At 42.5% G+C, this 23,951-nt stretch overlaps 1 long non-coding RNA gene across 1 annotated transcript; it reads right to left on the bottom strand.

The window, feature by feature from the left end:
• Positions 1–104: 104 nt before the first annotated feature.
• LOC122199161 lies at positions 105–15,763 on the bottom strand. Its single transcript, XR_006193388.1, has 4 exons — positions 15,594–15,763; positions 2,782–2,845; positions 2,261–2,440; positions 105–1,505 (listed from the first exon to the last, which is right to left on the bottom strand). It is a non-coding gene; the product is annotated as an uncharacterized LOC122199161 (long non-coding RNA).
• Between the last annotated feature and the right edge of the window lie 8,188 nt (positions 15,764–23,951).

Here is a 23,951-nt window from a genome sequence, read left to right as displayed (position 1 = left end):
GGAGAGAGGTCCTACATATGTGATTTTTTTCTTTATTTTGAAATAGTTTCAAACTCAAGGGATAAGTGTAAAAATTAGTACAAGGAATTTCCTTTTACCTTTCACTAACTTCTCCAAATCTTGCCATTTTTTACCATAATTGCTTTATCATTCTCTCGAATCAGATTTTTCTTCAGGCTTACAGAGATATAAATGAACTATTACATCATGTAAGTTAACCAGATATAATTGTAAGTGAAAAAAAATCCCGTTAGTGAGCAGTACAATCCAATTTTTGGATACACATATGCACACAAAAAAACAAAAACTATCAAGGAAAAAATATCAAGGAGCCCATATTACTTTGGTGTATTTACAAAGAATCATGAACACCTGGAAATTCTTCGAGCTGTGAGTTATAGACTCTGCTTCCCGTTGGACTCACCCATGTCCAGGCCACGCCCATACAAATATGGTAAGAATCTGAGGGTATGATCAGGTATCAGTAAATTTTAAAACTTCCAGTGTGATTCCAGTGTGAAACTCTGGTTAACAGCCACTTGTTTGAATCAGTTCCTGTCACAGTTAAGCGTCCACATGAATCACCCGGATATAATATTAATACACACATACTCATTCAGTAGGTCTGGGGTGGATTCTGAGCTCCCGCATTTGTAAGCAGCTCCCAGCTGCTGCTGCTGCTGCTGCTGCTGCTGCTGCTGGTCTCGGACCAGACTTGGAAAAGCACTGGCTTAGTTTTTAAGGCGGTGGTTCTCCAAATGTAACGTGTTTCAAAAATCACCTGGGAAAGTTGGTAAAAACAGGCTCAGGCCCATTTTTACTGAAGTTTACTAAAGACCGGTCTACTTCAGTAAGTCTGGGCCATTCATTAGCTGTCTAGGTGAGGCCGACGGACACCAACATTTGAGAACGGCTGTTTTTCGACAACCAGAATGCCTGTAGCTGAGCAATCCTAAGATCATTACATGCACAATTAGTTTCTCTGATGGTAATGTGACACCTGGTTGCCAAGGTGACTGGCCTGGTTTGATGCTCTTCCCACTGGTTGGAATGCTGTAGAAATCCTACCCATCTTTCAGGGCCTACACTCATGACAATTTGTCTGCGAAGCGTCTCTAACCACCTCTACTGGATTGGGACTCTTGCATGGCTGTAAATACCTGCACTGACTCCTGTAGCACCTCGCCCCACACTCCCATTAGTGTTAAAGCTAAAACCAGAGACTGGATTTCCCGTTTTTGTATTTGTCTTCCTTTCCTCTGAACCCTCCCTTCAATGACATGGATCTCTGTCCTCACCTTTGCCTACGTTGCAGCCCTTATTCGTTACTCGAGGCACGAGTATTCACGCCTTCATTAGTGGGGTAAGTGAGCGAGGTGTTCCCGGGGGGCAGTGAGCTCTGGGTAGTGACTGCAGCTGGTTACATGTGCCGCATGGATGCAGGGATGCGGTCTTGCTCACACTACGTCCACCATACCCGGCACGCAGCACGTGTCCATATGTTGCTGTCAGTGAAAGACACAAGTGAAAGGGAACAAGAGTCAAGGCACAGAGAACTTTCATGGCGAGACAAGGATTTGAGAGTTGTTCAGTAAGCACTGTGATGCAACTTTTCAGCCCGGAAAATGTGTGATGATGATGAAGATTTTTAACACAGGGGCTGTGGCAAAAGCAGGGAGACGCTGGCCTGAAGAGGGGAGGGATCCTCCTGACAGTCCCATCAGGAGGATGTCATATAATCGAGCTTGGAGCAGATATTAAGGTATAAAACACAGGCTAATCATCATTTTATTGAGCATTTACTTTGTATTACTTATAATGCGAAGTACACACATGATCTTTTATCTTTATAAATGTGCCATGTGGTAGATATTCTCACTTTATAAATAATGAAATCTAGGCTCAAAGACATTAAGCCCCTTGTCAAAAGTCGCACATGGGAGCCAGAACTTGAACCCAAGACGGTCCCGCTCCAAAATCTTACTGCAGTAATCGCAGTGATGTGGTGGGAACACACAGCAGGTTCTGGAGATACTTCTATTCTGGGGAGAACTGACCCACTGGAATTACCGATTCAGGTTTGGGGAGACCAGAATGAGGCAGGAAGAAACAACGTTTTGTAGCATGCCCTAATGATACGCCTGATCACGCCATGTCATTATGTGGTGAAGGCTGAAGTGACGGTCTGCCTACTCAGCATCTTTGTTGCAAACTCTTAGGAGGAATGTCTCAGGAGAAGCACACAGAATCCCCTGGTTACCTATAATTCTGGCCCACATCTCCTCCTTTCCTTCTGGCTCTTGAAGTGCAATTTTCTGGTAGCTTGGGCATATAAAATAAAGGTGAGTGGCCAGGAAAAGACTTTCTGCTGATGTTTGGTGTGGGAGGTGGGTGCAGATGTCATCTTTTGTGGCTCAGTTTTCTGAGTCCATTAAATGCCCTGTTTTAAGAAAAGCATAGTAAATACTTGTGCCTACCAGTACATTTTCAAATCATGAAATTAGAGCTGCTCTTAAGATCAATCAATAATAGAGAATTTGTTCAGAATGCGAAAAATTGAAAAAGCTCTACTTAATGCCCACACGGTCCAAATCCATTCAGTTCCATCACAGCGGGAGAAGGCATGACATAATTCCAGATACGAATGAAAGTGGATTGAATTTTCTGAAAACTATAATCTGGCTCTAATTTAAAAAATATTACCTGTCGGTGGGCTTTTAGTTTTTTAAGCTCCTAGGCAACAGTGGCACAAATGATTGTGTTGTTTTTTTTGACATCTACCTTACTTAGGCCCGTCAAACGGCTCCGGACATGGCAGTGCCCCAGTCTCCGCACAGCCCAAAACCTAAATTGGAAGGAAATGGTTACTGCTGGTCCAGGAGATTCTGGATCCTTTCCAATGTGCTTGATTTTGTCATCACTTTTATTTTTAAAAATTGTTTTCGTTATTCTGAAAAAAAGATCTTAGAAAATATGTAAAAGCATAAAGAAAAAAGTCTCCTATAATCTCATCATTCGGTGCCAGCCGCTGGTAACCTGCTCTAACTCTGGAGTGCAAATATATGCATGCACTCACTCAACTTTGTGAGAGGACATCAAGTCCAGTCTTTCGTGGTCAGACTGTAGGAAAGTATTAAGAGATGCAGGAAAGGGGGCATGCTGAAGGGTGTGCTATGTGAGGCCAGGTGAGCCAATAGGAAATTGTATCGTTTCACTGGGAGGGCCTGAGGGATGGGTTTGCCATCAGTGGTGGGCCAGTCAGGGTGTTGACGTGGCCTCCCTGCAAGCCAGGACTGACAGTAGGGCCGGAGAGCTGGGCCTGCTCATGGCAGCAGGGATGAGGTCGTATGACCACTAGCTGTCGATGATGTTGAACTTCCAGAAGCCAGGGGCCACGATTACTTGTGAGGTCAGCAAGGTTGCAAAGGCAATCACCAACGCGGCTTGGCCTTGAGGGAACTGTGGTCCCCAGGGGCATATAGTTGTGCCCCACATGCTAAATGCAGAGAAAGGCAAGAATACACGGGCAGGAGACTGAGGTCTGCCCCCACCCCACTACCACCAATAACAGTATCTTCCTCTGCATTTGGACTCAATCTGGTTCTCACACCTGGAACCTGTTCACTGATGAGGTGGGCAGTGAACCATTGCCAGCTAAAATACTAGATACCCAGTTAAGTTCGAATTTCAGATAAACAACGAATGATGTTTTAATGTAAGTATATCCCAGGCAATACTTGGGACATACTTATGCTAAGTTTTTTTAAATTATGTATCTAAAACTCAAGTTTAATTAAGTTCTTATATTTTTATTACTTAATATGGCAATCCTAGTTCTGGAGAAAGGATCCTGATGCCATAAAGAATTTACACTATGATGATTCTTCTGATATTTCCTCAAAGGGACCTATGTCTATTTACTTGGGTGCTGGTGCACGGATGTTCTGAGGACTATTCGACATAGGACTTGAGTTGACGTTTATACTCATAGACCAGAAGTTTCTCTGTGGCTTCCTACTGGGTAATGAGTGAAGTAGTAGCCAGGTTTCAGCTTAGAGTGGGTCTACTGAGCCCAGGACTTGGGGGACTGGTGATCATTTCCTTGGCTCAGGAACACACAAAAGGGACTGACATACATAGCAGTTGGAGTAGCTAGCATAGTAGGCCTCGGCCTGTGGTGGGGGAGGCCTCTAAAAGTGCATGCATTCCTTCCTACCCTCTATGTTCTGCCAAGATAGTAATGAATTAAAAAAAAGTGTTATATCTCACATCTCAAGAGATGGGACAGACATTAGCCCCACCCTTAAGGATCATAAGGAAGCATGGGTGGTGGTCCCCATCACCCATCTGTTTATTTCACCTGTCTCTGTCCTGCAGAGAGATTACACAAGCTCTCCTAAGTATTAGCCTCTATTGAGGCTGCTGTGCTGGGTATGGATTCATTGGTAGAACATGTTAATAAGATCTCGGGCACATGGTATGCACACAGTGATTTGGCAAATACTTTCTTTTCTTCCTTTCTTTTTTTTTTGTTAATGTTTTTATTTATTTTTGAGAGACAGAGAGAGACAGAGTGTGAGCAGGGAAGGGGCAGAGAGGGAGACACAGAATCTGAAGCAGGCTTCAGGCTCTGAGCTGTCAGCACAGAGCCCAACGTGAGCCTCAAACTCATGAACCATGAGATCATGACCTGAGCCAAAGTCGGACGCTCAACCAACTGAGCTCCCAGACGACCCTTGGCTAATACTTTCTTTGCTGCTCCAAGCAGAAAAAAAAAGTATTAGAAACTATTGGCATTCCCATGGAACAGGCAGAAATGCACATGACAGTTTTGCTCTAGGGCTCTCTGTCAAAATACAGTCAGAAGAGATCTGGACCATCTGAACATCCCACAGAACATCACATTGATGACCTCATCTTGATTAAGTCAGACAAACAAGACATGGCTAGCAGGAGACCATGGTAAGACACTTTCATTCCAGAGCATGGGAGACAAACCTTTCAAAGACTCAGGAACCTGCCACACAGGGAAATCTCTTAGAGTTCCAGTGGTCAGAGTCATGCTGGGACAGCTACTCGAGTGAAAGATAATTTGCTCCATCTTGCATCCTCTACTACAAAGAAAGAAGCACAGTATCTCTAAGGTCTCTCTGGGCTTTGAAAGCAGCACATTCTGTACCTAAGACTTGTATTCTAGACCATATGCTGCATCGTCCAGAAGGCTGACAGATTTGAGTAGCGCCCAGGCAGGAAGAGTTTCTGCATAAGGACTGGGCTGTAGTGCAATTAGTGCTTCCAGGCTATTTGGCTGACGGGATGATGTGGAGATGCCAGCTGTGGGCAGAGAGGTAGTGTGCAGTTTATGGCAAACCCCAGTGGGAGAATTAAACGCAAGCCCCTGGGTTTCCGTGGCAGAACCATGCCTTCTGTAGCAGAGATGTTTATGCCTTCCAAGAGACAGATCCTGGTGTGTTGTGTTACTAGACCTTGGCAAAGTAGAAACACTTGCCTGTTTTCACCAAATGACCATACTTCCAGAAGTAGCCATTATAATCTGATTCTCTTAGACGCAGCAAGTCGTAAGATTGATTTCCACACTAAGATGGAAATGGCACGTCTGGGATTGAGCCTCAGCTGAACCAGAGCACATGAGTCAGTTGCAAGAGCAAGTAGTTTTTGGAGGTCACCGAGAGGACATGACCACCGGTTGACCTGGAAGCTGAACCTGGCAATCAGAGGATCCTCACCCCTGCTCCTATCCTTGGAATGTACATCCTGCCCACTGTTTCCACAGTGGGAGCCATTTTCAAGGACTCAGCTTTGAGATAGCAATGTGTTGAGATTTCTGGGACTGAATACATGACTGAACTCATTCAAGACCTCTATACAAACCATTAAGACGTGTAGGTGTGGAGAGTTACTCATTTTGCAGCTGCCCAAGACAAGTCTTGTATGCAAACTCCCTTGGTTGTTAAAACTGCCACTTATCAATCTGGAGTGGCCTGCCTCTTTCTTTGGTCTCTCCTTGCCCTCCAAGCATGGGGGCCAGTTTGCAAAACCAACAGTATCCCAGACCCCCTTGCCACTTTCAAGGTTGGTATTAGCATCATTCGTCAGCTTGCACCTATGGCCACCAGGGGAGTCACATACGCAAGCTAAAAGAGCTGGTATGGACTGGTTGGGTTGGTATGTGAGTGAGATCCAAAAATGAATACCTGGTACACTGTAGCCTTACTTAAGTGTGGGTCTGCAAGACCGTGGTAGGGAAAATTTTCCTAATCGTGGAGTTTTGAGTATTGGACTTGATTGTTGCTATTGTGTAGAATAAGGGGCCTGAGGTGAGAAAAGGAGGGTGTGTATGAGTGCGTGTGTGTGTGTGTGTGTGTGTGTGTGCATGCACACATGCATAAAAACACATACATCCTCTCAGGTAGTGGTGAGTGGTCTGGCTGGTTGGTCAGAAGCCAGAAAGGGAAACAGCTGAAAGACTGAACACAAGAAAGCTTGTGAGAGGCTTGTGAAGGGACGTGTGGGAGTAGAGCTGAAGTGTGAAGGGTTTTACATCACGGGTAATGTCCTCCAGAAAACAAGTGCCCACCGTGGAAAAGACACTGAATAACAACACAGATAAAATGTTTTGATCAGTCGACATTAGCTCGCCTTGCCATTTGGTCCCTCTGTACTGGAGTGGAGTGGTCTGATGGCGTGACTCCCATTTATCAGTTGCCCCATGAATAGAGCAAATGGTGGCAGCCATGGAGTTCCGTGGCTTAGATATTCCTTTAAGAAGAAACCTGCTGACCAGCTGTGAGGAGTGCAGGTAGCTGATGGTCTTCACTGGCAGCACCTTCTGGATGCATCACAGCATCTGGATGGCAACCACCCCCTCTTCCCAGGCAGCTCAGGCACTGGCTAAGCCCCGCGGGAGTAACAGTACCCTTTCTGCCCAACACGGGACTCTTCTACCAGCCATCTTTGCTCTAGAGCTCAAAGGGGGCCAAGCGAGAGTTTTGCAGAGGTGCACCTCCGGCTAGGGCCTCTCTGCTCAATCTGCCTGGCTTCTCCCTTTCTTTTCACGAGTCCAGATGCTAGCATCACAGTCTGCTCCTGCTCCCTTTTCCATTTATTTTTCATAGACGCCTCCACCACCTTCTCCTCCACCTCCTTCTGGGCATCTGCTTCCTAGAGGACCCAACAGATGCAGAGGCATTTCTGCTCTCCTTTGTCGTAATAATGAATGTACCTTTAATTTTCAAAGTATGTGTTTGAATAATTCTTTTCCCTGCTGTTTGCTTCTTGGTGTTGAATAGTTTATTATGTGGTACTCATCTCACCTGAATGTACTTGAGTGCTCACACAAATCATTCACAAAGATATATTTTAGTGTGTCAAGAATAAGGTCTTAGTATAACAATTCCACGAAGGAGTGGCTAATGATATAATCTGTACTAGTTAAATGTGCCTCCATTCCATGATGTATAGCACAGGTAGTACAGACAGATCTGTTGAGAAGCAATACTCCCACACCAAAGAAATAAAGTCACAAGATTTGTTATTTATAGATCTCAGATATGGGTGAGGGGAACTTCGGGAATGATCTGGGGGACAGCAGTCCTCTGTTCCAGGCCATGGGTCAGGAGATGGTAGAAAGCAGGGTAGCAAGTACCTCTCACTTATAAGGTGGTTGGGCAGAGGACACTACCTTTTCACAGGCTCAGTGCTAAGCAGTTATTTCAAAAGGTGCCCTGAAATCAGTAATCAAAAAACTCTTCCAACAAACAAAAGTCTAGGACCAGATAGATTTTACTAAACATTTAAAGAAGTTAATACTTATTTTTCTCAAACTCTTCTAGAAAGTAGAAGAGGGAGGAAAGCTTTCAAATTCATTCTACAAGGCCAGTAATACCCTGACTTCAAGATCAGATAGACATTACATAAAAAAGAAAACTATAGGCCAATACCCCTGATGAGCATAAATGCGAAACTCCTCAACAAAATATTAGCAAACTGAATCCAACAATACATTAAAAGAATCAGTCATCTCGATCAAGAGGGAGTTGTTCCAGGGTACAAGATGGTTCAATATTTGCAAACCAATCAACGTGATACATCACATTAACAAAATGAAGGATAAAAACCGTATGATCATTTTGATAGATCCAGGAAAAGCATTTGACAAAATTCAACATCCATTTATGAAAGAAGTTCTCAACAAAGTGGGCTTAGAGGAAACAGATCTCAACATAATAAAGGCCATGTATCACAAACCCACAGCTAATATCATACTTAGTGGGAAAAAGCTGAGAGCTTTACCTCTGATACCACGATTAAGACAAGGATGTCTACTCTCACCACCTGTATTGAAGTCCTAGACTCAGCAATCAGACAAGCAAAAGAAATAAAAGGCAACAAAATTGGTTAGGAAGAATTTAAACTGTCACTATTGACAGATGACATGATAAAACACATAGAAAACCTAAAAAACACACTAAAAAACTATTAGAACTAATGAAATAATGCAGTAAAATTGCAGGATACAAAATTAACATAGAGAAATATGTTGAGTTTCAATATAATAATAACAAAGTAGCAGAAAGAGAAATTAAGAAAACAATCCCATAATTGTACCAAAAAGAATAAAATACCTAGGAATAAATTTAACCAAGAAGGTAAATGGTCTGTATTCTGAAAAATATAAAACTTTAATGAAAGAAATTAAAGATGAAAAAAATGGAGAGATATACCATTGCCATGCCCATGGAGTGGAAAAATTATTATTGTCAAAATGTCCATATTACCCCAAGCAATCTACAGATTCAATGCAGTCCCTGTCAAAATACCAACAGCATTTTTCACAGAGCTAGAAAAAATAATACTAAAATTTGTAAGGAACCATAAAAGACTTTGAATAGCCAAAGTAATCTTGAGAAAAATCTTGGGAGGTATCTCAGTCCCAAATTTCAAGCTATGAAAAGCTACAGTACGGTGCTGGCACAAACACAGATATATAGATCAATGGAACAAGATAGATAGCCCAGAAAGAACCCCATGCTTAGATGGTCAATTAATCTATGAAAAAGAAGGCAAGAATATCTAATGGGGAAAAGACAGTCTCTTCAACAAAATGTGTGGGAAAACTGGACAGCAGCATGCAAAAGAATGAAACTGGACCACCTTCTTACACCATACACAAAAATAAACTCAAAATGGATTAAAGACCTAAAGTTAGACTTGAGACCATAAATATCCCAGACAAGAACACAGGCAATAATTTCTTTGACATTGGCCAAAGAAACATATTTGTAGGTATGTCTCCTTTTTAAAAATTTTTAATGTTTTATTTTATTTTTGACAGAGAGAGACAGAGACAGAGTTCGAGTGGGGGAAGGGCAGAGTGTGAGGGAGACACAGCATCTGAAGCAGGCTCCAGGCTCTGAGCTGTCAGTACAGAGCCTGATGTGGGACTCGAACCCATGAGCTGTGAGATCACGACCTGAGCTGAAGTTGGATGCTTAACTGACCGAGCTACCCAGGCGCCCCTAAATATGTCTCTTAATGCAAGAGAAACAAAAGCAAAAATAATCTATTGGGATGACATGAATATAAAAACCCTTTGTACAGTGCAGGAAATCATCCACAAAACAAAAGAGCAACCTATTGAATGGGAGAAAATATTTGCAAACGATATATCTAATAAGGGGTTAATATCCAAAATATATAAAGAACTTCTACAACTCAACATCAAAAAAACCCAGACAATCTTATTAAAAACTGGGCAGAGGACCTGAATAGACATTTTTCTAAACAAAATACACAGATGGGCAACAGACACATGAAAATATGCTCAGCATCACTCATCATCAGGGAAATGCAAATCAAAATCACAATGAGATAGCACCTGATTACCTGTCAGAATGGCTACAGCCCAAAAGACAAGAAACAACGAGTGCTGGCAAGGATGTGGAGAAAAAGGAACCTGTGCACTGTTGGCGGGAGTGTAAACGGGCAGAGCCACTGTGGAAAACGGTATGTAGTTTCCTTAAAAAATTAAAAAGAGAAGTACCATATTATCCAGTAATTCCACCACTGTGCATTTACCCAAAGAATATGAAGACATTAATTCAAAAAGATGCATGCACCCTTATGTTCATTGCAGCATTATTTACAACAGCCAAGACATGGAAGAGACCTAAGTGCCCACTGACAGATGAACGGATGAAGAAGATATGGTACACACACACACAGGAACACTACTCAGCCACAAAAAGAATGAGGTCTTGCCATTAGTGACAACATGGATGGACTTGGAAGGTATTATGCTAAGTGAGCTAAGTCAGAGAAAGCCAAATATCATATTATTTCACTTATATGTGGAATGTAAAAAACAGAAAATGAACAAGCAAACAAATAAACAAACAAACAAATAAACAGAAATAGACCCATAAATACAGAGAACAAAGTGATGGTAGCCAGAGGGGAGAGGTAGGGGGATGGGCAGAATGGGTGGAGGGAAGGGGGAGACACAGGCTGCCAGTGATGGGAGAACAAGTCACCGGGATGAAACGTGACCTCACGGGGAGGACACCAGTGCTGTGTGGTAGTGGTCCGAGTAGCCTTATGTTAGTGACAGGCCGTGTGAGCAGGGCACAACGTGTGGAGCTGTGTGTGCCTGAAACTCATGCGACATAACCCGACTGTGCCCCAGGAAGACAAAGAAAGAAACTGAAAAAGGCCCGGGAAAGCAAAGCAGGGACCGGTGGCAGGGACCCTCAGCTCGGCGGTCATGGATGTCCAGACTCGGGCACCAGCAGGTTGTCACACCATGATGCACACCTGGAGTTTTTCTCTGCACAGATGTGTCAGGTGGTAGAAATATCCAGTAACTGCAGAGCACGCTGTGGAAACTTGACCTGCAGCTTGAATGTACTTGTAAAGGGTGGGCTGTATGTGCCTGGACGGTAGGTGTTCGGTACCTATTTGCTGAACGAACGAAGGGATAAAATAACTGGTATACATCTACTAGCTGAACAGTTGTTTAGAAGTGTTAGTGTAGAATTGATTGACGTTATTTTAATTATTTTAGTGAAGTTATGTAGTAATTATAAACTATTATTAAAAAGCATGGCAATTCTTGGCATAATTCTCTGAGCAGCCCTTTGCACACAAATCTGTGGTCTCTGGTTCCAATTACCACCTCTTCGGCATATTTTCAGGCCCCGTGGGGGTTTCCTATGACTTCCTGTTAGCGTGGGACCCAGGGTACCAAAGTGGCCTCACTGAGCTCCCGGCAGCCTGTGCGGCCTTTGCAAGCAGCCTCCTGTCCCCCAGGACCCTACTTCCAGCATGCCGACCATGTTCTGCTGCCTGCACGTGACTTCCTGCTGATCGGAACATTCCAGTGTGCCGGCTGTCAGTGAGCTGAGGTGGGATGTCCTGGTGGCAGGGTTCTGAGGCCTGTGCCAAAGAAACTTCAGGGAAGTTCGGTGGGAACGGGACGCTGTGGCGTCACATGTGGGTTCTTAGGGCGGACGACACGTGCCAGGGGTCACGCCCTGAAAGGGAACAAGAGAGAAGGCCACGCTGGGCCCGGGGAGAAGTGAGGCTTGCGTCCCACGTGCGCGAGGCCCAGGCCGGCGGGGCGTGGGCGCTGCTGGCACCAGTACCGTTGTCAGTGTGGCCCACTCAGCCATGGGCGGCAGGATGCCCGGGAGGGACAGGACTTGGGGCAAGCCAGTCCTTCAGGCCCTGCCTGGGCTGCGGAGAGCCGGGAGCCTGTCTGCAGACCACTCCTCACAGGTGGGGAGCAAGTCCTTTCTGGAAGGGAGGCTGGGTGGGCTTTCTTTGTGGCCGCAGCACCTGGTGTGTACAGGGCCTCTTCTCCTTTTTTTTTTTTTAAAGTAAAACCTGTTGTCTTATTGTATGTAAACTGTAAGCGTGCAATTTAATGTGCTTTGATATATGTAAGCAACCATGTAATAAAACTGTTCCAATTAAGGCAGAGGACACGCTCATCACCCAATATAAAATTCCCTCTTTTCCTCTTCCTGGTCCATCTTGTCTCTCTTGTGCACTGTGTCTTTAGTTGGATATGGTGTGTGTGTGTGTGTGTGTGTGTGTGTGTGTGTGTGTGTGATTTTAGAGACTGAGAGAGCAAGAGAGTGTATGTGAGCAGGGGAAGGGCATACAGAAAGAGAGAATCCCAAGCAGGCTCCACACTCAGCACAGAGCCCGAGGCAGGGCTCAATCCCATGACCCTGGGATCATGACCTGAGCTGAAACCAAGAGCTGGACATTCAATCAACTGAACTAGACAGGCGCCCCCCCATAGGCTGTTTTTGAAGTTCATACACATCTATGTTTTGGTAGTTTGGTCATTATTGCTGCTGGGCAGTTTTCCATGGAATGAATGCATTAAAATCTGTCCAACTCTACATCTGGTACAATATGTGAGTTGTTTCCTGGCTTTGTTCTGTTTTATTTTGTTTGACTCTTATGGAGAAAATAGTTATAAATAGACTTGAGATTTGTGTTTTTGTGGACAGATGTTTTCATTTCTCTTGGGTAAATGTGATACATACACACAATGGAATAGTATTCAGCCATAAAAAAGAAGAAAATCTTGTCATTTGGCAAAACCTGGATGGACCTTGAGGGCATCATACTGAGTGAAATAAGTCAGATAGAGAAAGACAAATACCACATGATCTTACTTATGTGTGGCCTCTAACTCAGAGACAAAGAGAACAGACTGGGAGTTGCTGGAGATGGGCTGGGGTGGGTGAGATGGGTGAAGGTCAAATGGTACAAAGGTTGGGGTAGAACACACTCCCTTTCCATAAGCTACTGATACAACATTTAATTGTCAGGATGAGGCCAGACGAGGAAGGATGTCCGATGTTGCGTGATGCTCACGTCCCTCCCTACACCCCCAATAAATATTCGTTTTACAAAAATAGCTACTGGCTCACAAACTATAGTTTGTTGAGCCTGGCTGCAGGCAACACATACATTTGATTAAAAAGTTAAATATTAATCTTCAAATCTAAGTTATAATATGTTGGTTTTATTTTTCCTCTTCGAACAATTTTAACTGACACACAACATAGAAAAAACTATGTAAACACCAACATAACTATTTCCCTTAAATCTCTCCCTGTAGCTCTGGTGCTTCACTCACCTGCTCTCTGGGGAGCAGGACAGCCCGCCCTTTTACCTCGTATGCTGATTCTGTACACAACGGGGTACGAATGAATAATCTGACTAAATCTATCCCTAAAGGTCTCTTGTTGCTATTTTCTCCCAAACAGCTGTGGGTCTTCAAATCACATGTTCACGGCATCTTTCAACCTCCCATTTCTGAATACAGGCAAAATCGTTGTGTCTGATCTGAGAATCGCGGCTCTGTGAGTCAACACTGCGTTCTAAAGGACTCATTCCACCCTTTCCAGGTCTTCTTCCACCGTCTTTTCAAGCAGGCAGAAGTAATTTGAGGGAGGCACGTCCAGGCTGAGTGAGGTTTTGGCAGATGGGGGGAAAGGGAGGAGATTGGATTCCCTACCTTTTAATTTTTGTAACAAAGGAAACCTAGGCCCCGGGGGAGGTTAAGAAGTTTGCTCAAAGAAGATGAAGATGCTTCCTGATTTCTCCTGTTTTGTGTCTTGTTCCTATACTGAATTTATTATGTTTGGGTTCTAACTGATATATATCTATATTTTTAATTTTTTTTTAATGTTTATTTATTTTGGTGAGAGAAAGAGACACACACAGAATGCGAGTGGGGGAGGGGCAGAGAGAGGGGGAGACACAGAATCCGAAGTGGGCTCCAGGCTCTGAGCTGTCAGCACAGAGCCTGACATGGGGCTCAAACCCACAAACTGTGAGATCGTGACCTGAGCTGAAGCTGGACACTCAACTGACTGAGCCACCCAGATGCCTATATGTGTATATATATATAGGCATAATATATGATAATATATAATATATATGTATGCATATATATATATTAATGGGAATGAGAAGCTGGAGGAAGAACATTTCTCTAAATGTTGGTGCACAGCTTCAGATATCTGTGGTTGGAGAAGTGCTTTACTGTGATCAAGGGGTAACGTGACCTTCCCGATACGAGTGCATTTGTGGCTAGTCCTCTGTTGTAGTATAAAGTTCATGCGTCCTCTCAGTTCCAAAATGCAGTGATCCAAAGACAGAAAGGACAAAAACATTTTAGTATTGTCTTAAAATAGAAGTTAATTTCATTCTTTTTTTGAAGCTTAAAATAGTATGTAATTACAGTCCAATCCATGCTAATTAAGAAACACTGGCCACAAGGATCTAGCTATCTACTACTAGCAAATTTAATAATAGAAGAGCAGAATTTTTGAGTAGAAGAGACTCCATAGATCATTTGTGTCAGGGGCTCTTATCCTTTTAGGATTATGGGTCACGCTATATACCTTATACTTTTGGATTCTATTCTCCAGGCGATATGTTCACATTTTTACAGTGTATGTGCGAGTCTTTGTCTATTTTACTCACCTTAGGGACAGCTGAACTTATTCATAGATCTCTCCCTTTGCTTCTAAGAATATCTGACACATTCATGATTTTGTAAAAAGTATTTGAAAGGCTTTTGAGAAGCAATTTATTGACATATGGGGGGGCCTGTCCTTAAACCATTCAAATAACTTTTAGGCCATAAATACAGAGAACAAACTGGTGGCTGCTGGAGCAGAGGGGGTGCAGGGTGGGCAAAATGGTGAAGGGTTTCGGGTGGGAGACACAGGCTTCCAGTTATGGAAGTAGATCATAGGAATAAGAGGCACAGCACGGGGGACACATTTCATATGGTAAGAGTTGGGATGGTCACAGGTGGGGACATGTGTAGCAAGCACAGCATGGTGGACGGACTGGCCAGGTCACTGCGTCATGCGCCTGAAACTGCCATGACATTATGGCAACTATACTCAAAAAACCCCCACGAAACAACCAAAGCCAAATAACTTCTCTCCTTCTTTACCAATATGTTATAAGAGAAAGAATGCAGTAATATGAGTCAGAATCAGCTGATCCTTCAAGTCACCCTGGGGGCCTCATCATCGTCATATGGGAGCATCACCCCAAACCCGCATCTGAATTTACACATGGAGCTGTCGGTAGTCTCTAACAACGTCCCTCCTCTGCCCCACAGGTTTGCCGGACACGAAATCTATCCACAGCTCAGACAACCAAACGAACCGTTGAAGCGTGTGTGGAACCGATTTGTCACGCTGCGTGTGCTCTGGAATTCTCATCAGGGCAGACTGTTTCCTCGCCTAAATTCCCGCACCTCCCGAGTGAGCGGCAGGTGTGGACGCAGATGCAGGCGGGTGGGCGCAGGATCTGCTCTTCACCATCACCCTGACCCCCACCCTGAACCTCCAGATCAGCTGACGCGGGGGCAGCAGGGGCTGTGGATCCAGCGGACCCTCGAAGGTGGAGAGTCAGGTGTCCCACGAGTGGGGAGGGTCCCGCAAGGAGGGCGCGCCCATGGGCGGAGACATAGGTGCACTGACGGGTGGCACCGTCTTCCTCCTGGAGTCCAGTTCCCCAGGACTTACCTGAATTCCAAAGACTGCTGGCCTCTGCTCTTTCTGCAGGCCGATCATAGCAACTGACGTCTCAAAACTGCCGCTTCTGTTTCACCCAAGGCCCCAGTTTTGTTCAGGAATTAGTGCAGGAGGATCGTGTCATTGGGATCTCTTCCAGGTCAGAAGCACCACAAGCATATACACCTGGAAATTACAGGGGCCACAATAAGTCCTTTATTTTCTTTATTGTATTTTTTTAAATTCTTTTTTTTAAGTTTATTTATTTGAGAGAGAGAGACCGTGCACGTGAGCAGGGGAGGGGCAGAGAGGGAGACAGAGAATCCCAAGCAGGCTCCACCCTGTCAGCACAGAGCCTGGCGTGGCGCTTGAACTCACAAACCGTGATATCATGACCTCGGCCAAAATCAAGAGTGGGACGCTTGACGGACTGAGCCACCCAGGTGCCCCTCTGTATCCTATTCTTTATATACACCACAGAGAAATTAAGGTAGTGAAGGTTTTGAATTTTTGAGGCAAACATTACATTCTTGTGTCCTGGTCCTATCATTGGTTGTGAAAACTTCCATCACTGTGGGTTTCCTATTTGGGTAAATTTTGCATATGTTCTTTAAAAATATCAATTCCAGGGGCACCTGGGTGTCTCAGGGGGTTGAGTGTCCAACTTCAGCTCAGGTCATGATCTTATGGTTTGTGAGTTCAAGCCCAGCGCCAGGCTCTGGGTTGACAGCTTGGAGCCTGGAGCCTGCAGCCTGCTTTGGGTTCTGGGTCTCCCTCTCTCTCTGCCCCTCCCCAGTTCACACTCTGTCTTTCTCTCAAAAATAAACATTAAAAAAAGTAAAATATCAATTCCATTTCTTTTTCTGGCTTCATATCGAACAGTTTCACATTACATGGAACTCACTTGTGGAAAACACTAAAAACCGCTGCTTTGTGCAACTAAAATTCACAATGGGACTAGTGATGCTTTTATCAGGTATTTTAGACATTATTCAAATGTCAAACTAAAAAATGACAAAGGACTGGCAAAGGTACACTAAAAATATAAATATTTATAGTCTCTTCTTTGTGTAGGCCCTAAGCTCTTTGGTCACATTCTATAATGTCATTTTTTTTTTTTTTTTTCAAATTATGTCACTTTTCTCTGATTCTCCCCTGCTCCTGGGAGGCAGGGGGTTCTCTGTCATCTCAACCCATGGTGCAGTCACTGCTCATAATAGGGAAGGAGGGAGGGAGGGATGGACAGATGGATGGGCGAATGGATGGATGGGTAAATGAATAAGAGAAATGAAGGGTGAGAAGGAAGAATTAATCTGCCTAACAAAATTAACTTTTGGAGAACTTTATTTTATCGATGTTTGCAAATACGTGGTGCCTTGAATATTGCAATTTCTCATGTTGACTATTTTAATAAATGATTTAAGAATCCTTAGATTGCAAGGTACAAAGACATGCTTGAATTGCCTTGAAGATAAGGATATTTGTTTTCAGAATATTAAGTGGAAAACTTTCAAATATCTAAAGGAGTTATAGTATCTTTTAACTTGAAATTTAGAAATACCCAAATAAATGAAGTCATAAAATATAGATGTTTTTATATATTTAACCAATTATTACCCCAAACCCATTATTATTGTTTATTTCAGAATTCTTGAGTTTCTGTTTCCTCATCTAGAGAATGTTCCTCATCTAGAGAATGCCAGTCTCAGTGAGGTTTAAATGAGAACTTTTACTTAAAAAAACAACTCAGTGACTAAGTGGTAAACTATAATATTAGTTTTCTTTTACATTCCTCGACTTCAAAAAATAAAAATAATTATGTTTTTTGCCTGTGCAAAATTATGTGATTTGACACTCACAAGAATAAATTATGTGAATGGATTGTGGAAATGTAAAAGCTTCATGAATACTTGAGTGGTACTCAAGGTAACAGTTAAGCAAACAGGACCCCGAAACTTCAGAAGTGATGCTCTTTTTTTTTTAAACTAAATCAAGGATATGAATTCATTTGAGTGCTCAAAAATGAGGATTAAACTCAGTTACATACAAACATAAAAATTAAATATATTCTACAATGAAATATTTAAAATAAGTCACTAATGAACTTAATTTAAAAATAGATGGAAAACTGTCATTAATGCTTGTAGGCATTTCCTTAGTCTTTGATTTCTTAATAGGAAGTTGTCTTTCATTGCTTAGTTCAGAACAAACAGAAAATTCCATTTCCAATAGTGAGTTTTTATAAATAGCTTTATAATTGTTTCCAGTTTATATTTTTAAAAAGGCCCACTAGAATAATGTGCATTATTTGTGTAATTATTTCATGTCTGTGGCATTTTTGTAAAGTGAAGAATACTTAACGAGCACCAAGGAGTGCCTAGAATAAAGATGGCAGAGCCAGAGATAATCTTTTGCTTTAGAGATCACCTTTTTCAAACTTTTCGAATCATCTCTCTGAAACAATTATAGCTGAGGTGTCTGAGAATCTAGGGCTGTCTGAGTAATTACACAACCACAGAGCAGTTATGGAAACTGTAAACAGAACTCAGATGGTAGAATCCAGTTCTGAGGTCATCTTAAATCACGAAGAACTTGCAGTAATTTAAGCTCTGTGTCCTGGTCAGAGTCCTGGGCCAGCCCTGATGCTTCAACCCAGAGGGGACATGCCTCCATGTTCCTGGGCGGGTTCTATTCCCATGCTGCAAACGGTGGTGCCAGCCAGGTCTTCATGTACAACATTTGAGGACACAGCAATGAAAGGAAATTAGGTTTATATTCTTTAATTTGTAGGTATTGGAATATTTGCCTTCTTATGAGCAGAAGCATTGTCTACTGGACACCAAATAAACACAATCCCACATATTTTGTTCATTTATTTTTAGTGAGAAGATAATGTATCTGGCAGAATCCTAATAGTCAAGGGTTTCGTTCAATAAAGTGATGTGACTGTCTTTATCTTTTTATTTTAAATGTTTTATTATTTATTTATTTATTTTGAGAGAGAGAGAGAAAGCGCACACGCACGAGCAGGGGAGGGGCAGAGAGAGGGAGAGGGTATCCCAAGCAGGCTCTGCACTGTCAGCGCAGAGCCCCACAAGGGGCTCGATCCCACGAACCGAACTGCGAGATCATGACCTGAGCTGAAGCCAAGAGTCAGACGCTCAACCAACTGAGCCACCCAGGTGCCCCTGATGTGACTCTCTTTAAAGATTGGTTAGCTCCTATTCACCCTTGGATATTCTCACAGGGAAAAAAAAAAGCTTTTGTTTGTTAAATGGAGTTAAATTGTCTTGTTGAGTATTTCCACTGATCAACTTAGTTTTTTTTTTCCTGTTGTTTGTGAACAGAGTTACCATCCTGACATTACCTGGTCCAAACAATTAATTTATATGTGAAAATAAAATTAACCTTATTTATTTATTTATTTATTTATTTATTTAAGTTTTTTTTAATGTTTATTTATTTTTGAGAGAGAGAGTGACAGAGCATGAATGGGAGAGGGGCAGAGAGAGAGGGAGACAGAATCCAAAGCAGGCTCCAGGCTCTGAGTTGTCAGCACAGAGTCCAATGTGGGGCTCGAGCCCACCAACCATAAGATCATGACCCGGTAACAATTTTTCCTAGATTCTGAATTCTGCTTTGTTGATTTGCATATTTATCTTCAGGCAAATTCCATACACTCTTGAGTCTGTGACTTTGTAATAAATTTTTAAATTTGGCACTGTAAAAAAATTTTTTTTGTTTTTCTTCACGTAAAACTTAATGCAAGTAAGTGTTAAAAATGTGGACAAGTAAAAAAAGTGTTAAAAAATTTTTAGTGTCTAAGTAGAGACTGGATGCTTATGGACTTTCACATGTCCCTATCACATTTTTAAAAAATTAATAATTTAGAGCATACTATTTAAATTTGTGTTTTAAAATGTAACACTCTCTCTTAAATATCTTTCTAAGCTAATTAAAAATTCTTCTACAATATTTAAACGCCAATATTAATGTACCAGCAATCTTTAAAGATTAAATCATTAGACACTTAGGTTTCTCCATTGTTTTAAAAGTAAACACTTCTCTGACAAATATCCAAGTTGCTACATGTTTGAAGATACATTCATGTTGATTTCCTCAGAATAAATTCCAAGAATGGATTTTCTGGGTCAAAAAGAATATGCTTTTTAGAAAGCTTTTGACTTATACGGTCAAACTCCCCTCCAGGAATGTTATAACACGAATCCTCTTTAAATAAAACCAGATGAAACATATCACTTTTATGTGGCTCTGATGGTGGTGTTGTTTAGTCAAAAACAGCAGCAGGAAGTTTCCACTGTTAGGAAAGGAAAGACAACCGCCACAGACCCAAGAGTGGAAAGGTTATTTTCGGAAGTAAGCCAAGATTTCTCTCGTGGCCCGGAGCAGGTGGGGGCGGAGGGTGGCCACAGGTGAGACGTTGCTTTTCCAAGATTCTCTCACAGCCCTGCTTCTCCCTCATCTTCAGTTCTTCAGTTCATGCTCCTTCAGTTCATCTTCTTCACTTCATACTCCTCGTCGCTCCTATTCAGATAGTCTCTGCTTTGGGAACGGCACCAGTGACACTGGCTGGTTACCCACTCAGGGTCTTTCCAACGTGAAGCTCATGACACTGTAAGATGATCTGGTACCCGGGGTTAGCACTAGGCATTTTACCACTGTCCCAGCAGCTGACCAATTACAGGATTCCTGACAGCATCTTGTATTTTGAAAGAATGAATTTTCAAATCACCTAATATCAATTTCTCTTACCATCGTCAGGCCATCAGAGGAGACATTTTTCTTTTCCATTTATCTGGTAACTTCTCATCACAAACAAATCATCAATTTTAGAGAGTGATGTCATAAATACAGTAGTCTATTATTTAAGCCTCCTGTAATTCCCAAAGCAAGGTCCCTGGACCATCAGCAGCAGCATCTCCTGGGCACCTGCTAGGAATGTAAATTCTCAGGCCCCATCCCACTCCTAGTGAATCAGAAACTCTGGGCTTAGGGTTCATTGCTCTGTTGGAACAAGCCCTCCAGATAACCCTGATGATGCAGGCTGACGTGGGAGAGCCACCTGGCAAATACAATACTCTGAAGTGAAGTCAGAATGAATTTGGAAGAATGTAATTTAGTAGTAGGGAAGACTTCTTCCTCATCTCTCCATGTATTTGAATTAGTTGTGATATCCAAAGCCTCACTGCTCACTAAAATATGTGTGGGATCAACCTTTTCTCCCTGGAACATAATAGGAACATTACTACTTCTAAAATTACTGGAAAAGTCATGTTTCTTAGGAACATTGTGATGTTGTGCTCCTCACTGAGCTGAGGGCTGCTGAGAGGATGTTTTCTGTTACTTCTCTCCGTTTTCCCCAGGGGCTCAATGTATCCTCTCCACCAGATTTCTGGTTGCTCTGAGTACAAGTCTGACATCCTCACTCATTCAAATTTTTCACTTGCAACAACATACAGTACCATGAGAAACTTCCTCCGTTAGTGTTTTCTTGTAAGTGCTATCCAGTTAAGTCAGTGGAATGAGTTTTTGATTTACGAGAGAATCTTTGCTTGTGTTAAAAAACAAGGTTAAATACCTCTTGGAAAAGTGAAGTTGCTGCTAACATTTATAAGGTGCTGTGTAGCTCACGGACTGTAAGGGAACAAAAGTCAATGTGTGTGAGACATAAGGTGTATTTGGATGCTGCTCTTTACTCCTGAATCAGGAGAAAGGGTCCCAGGAAAAATCAACTACCCAAGAGAACAAGGCCTTTTCTATCAGCCGATTTTCCTAAGTAGGACTCTTCTGGTGATCACAGAGGAAAACATAGAAGGCATAGGCTTCGGGCAGCAGAAACATGAAGGCCGGTTATGTGAGGCAGGTCCCAGACCCTGCTTGTTGCCTGAACGTCTCTGGGTATTGGGGGTGTTCTGACGCTGACCTCGTTCTTTCCAGCTGTGTGGTCAGAGCTGCTCTTCCTACACCTGGACCTGAGCACCGGACAGTGGGGCTGTGGTTGCCAGAGGGACAGAAATGGGAAAACGCGAAGAAAAGCGAGAGACGCAGAAAAGATGGTTTACTGCTCATGCCTTCCCATGACATGTTGTTTCTCTGTTGTTTATAAATGAGATTAACAACTCAAGGTGAATGAAATAAAACAGAGTACAAAATCATGCTGTTTCATTTAACACACTATCATTTTACTTTTCTCATGGGGGAGCATATTGTCTCTTCATAAATGTGCACATTATCGAGCTAAATCTACCCATGATCACACACTATCAGCCTAAAATTGGTCTAAGTCTACTAAAGGGTGAATTAAACTATACAAAAGGTTTAATAAGAGGTTTAAATAAGAGGAACAAACTTATTTATTTTTGAGAGAGAGACAGAGAGACAAAGCTCAAGCAGGGGAGGGACAGAGAGGGAGACACAGAAACTGAAGCAGGCTCCAGGCTCTGAGCTGTCAGCACAGAGCCTGACGTGGGGCTTGAACCGCACACTATGAGATCGTGACCTGAGCCAAAGTTGGATGCTTAACCAACTGAGCCACCCAGGTGTACCTATGTATTGTACTTTATTTATCATAGACAAACATGGATTCCATTATTGGGGCTGGTTTTTGTAATCAGATTAGAGTGTGAAGTTATGCATTCAACAAAAATTTAACAAGTATGGATGTACAGGGAGAAAGAAGTGAATTTGAAACTAAGAATCCATTACAATACCTATTGTTTTACTGAAAAAAGAGAAGAATTTATTGTTTCCTTAGTTATGATTCTCAGACTTGGAGTCGATTTCACCAGTCAGGGAAGGACTGAACCCAAATGATACGAGACACCGGCACTGGTAGTGGGTACGCAGAGAGAGCACAGGTCTGGTAACAGTGCTTTGGTCGTGGGCAACACTGATTTCATTGTAAACGTAATATACATTGTGTAAAATGATTGATATGATCTCACAGAAATCATATGATGCCAGGGGTACATAAAGCATTACACTTACAGGGATAGGAAACCACAGCTGAAAATAATGTTGAGAGAAACTCATATTCTGAGACTACATTAATGACACCATTTAAAACAGGTCTTGATACACTGATACTGGGACCTACTGGGTGGTATCAAATTAGAAATTCCCCATTAGTTTATTAAAGAGTCTCTATTTGCTGAAGAACTGCTCACTCATATTTAAAAGAAATTGTTTTAATGTTTTATTTATTTATTTATTTATTTATTTATTAAAAAAAAATTTTTTTTAACGTTTATTTATTTTTGAGACAGAGAGAGACAGAGCATGAACAGGGGAGGGTCAGAGAGAGGGAGACACAGAATCCAAAACAGGCTCCAGGCTCTGAGCTGTCAGCACAGAGCCCCATGCAGGGCTCGAACTGACAGACCGCGAAATCATGACCTGATCCGAAGTGGGCCGCTTAACTGACTGAGCCACCCAGGCGTCCCTGTTTGTTTTATTTTTGAGAGAGAGAGAGACAAAGCTCAAGCAGGGGAGGGGCAGAGAGAGAGGGAGACACAGAATCCAAAGCAGGCTCCAGGCTCTGAGTTGACAGCACAGAACCTGATGTGGGTCTTGAACCAACAAACTGTGGGATAATGACTACACTTAACCAACACTTAACTGACACTTAACCAACTGAGCCACCCAGGCGCCCCTACTCACTCATATTTTTTTTTAAAAATTATTTTTACTTGAGAGAGACAGAGAGAGAGAGAGAGAGAGAGAGAGAGAGAGAGAGGGAAAGAGAAAGAATCCCAAGCAGGCTCCATGCTCAGAGCAGAGCCCAACTTGGGGCTCGATCCCATGACCCTGGGATCATGACCTGAGCTGAAATCAACCAAATGAGCCTGGACACAACCAAATGAGCCACCCAGGTACATTAAAAACATTTTTTTTTTCATATTTTTTGTGTGAAAATATGCAGACTGAGCTTCTTTTACATTATTGTCTCTGAATAGCAATCTGTAATAGTTATATAAAACTCTAGGATTGATTTGGTAATTATCTACTCCGGCTTGGCAGACCTGGGGTAAAGGGAAAGGAAACTAGTATTTATTGACCAAAAAAGCTTCCCAGTAAGGTTCTCACCACATTCAGCTCTTAAAGCAGTATTAGGTCAATGTTTACTTGTGATGCAGGAAGTTGCCTAAGAGATTGCACTGAAGTTGTGAGACCGTCTACAGTAAGATGGGCACTGTTATTCCTCCTGAGAGATGAGTGCTAAGATGATCATTTTTATTCTAACGATTTCAATATGTGACCCTTTCTATGAAATAATTAATAATTTATGAATACATAGACTTAAAAATATTCCTGGAGGATAACACAGCTGTTACCTTTGGGGGCTGTCAT

Source organism: Panthera leo, chromosome D1 (assembly GCF_018350215.1).
Source record: "Panthera leo isolate Ple1 chromosome D1, P.leo_Ple1_pat1.1, whole genome shotgun sequence".
Lineage (NCBI taxonomy): Eukaryota > Metazoa > Chordata > Mammalia > Carnivora > Felidae > Panthera > Panthera leo.
This window is presented reverse-complemented; position numbering and strand designations above follow the sequence as displayed.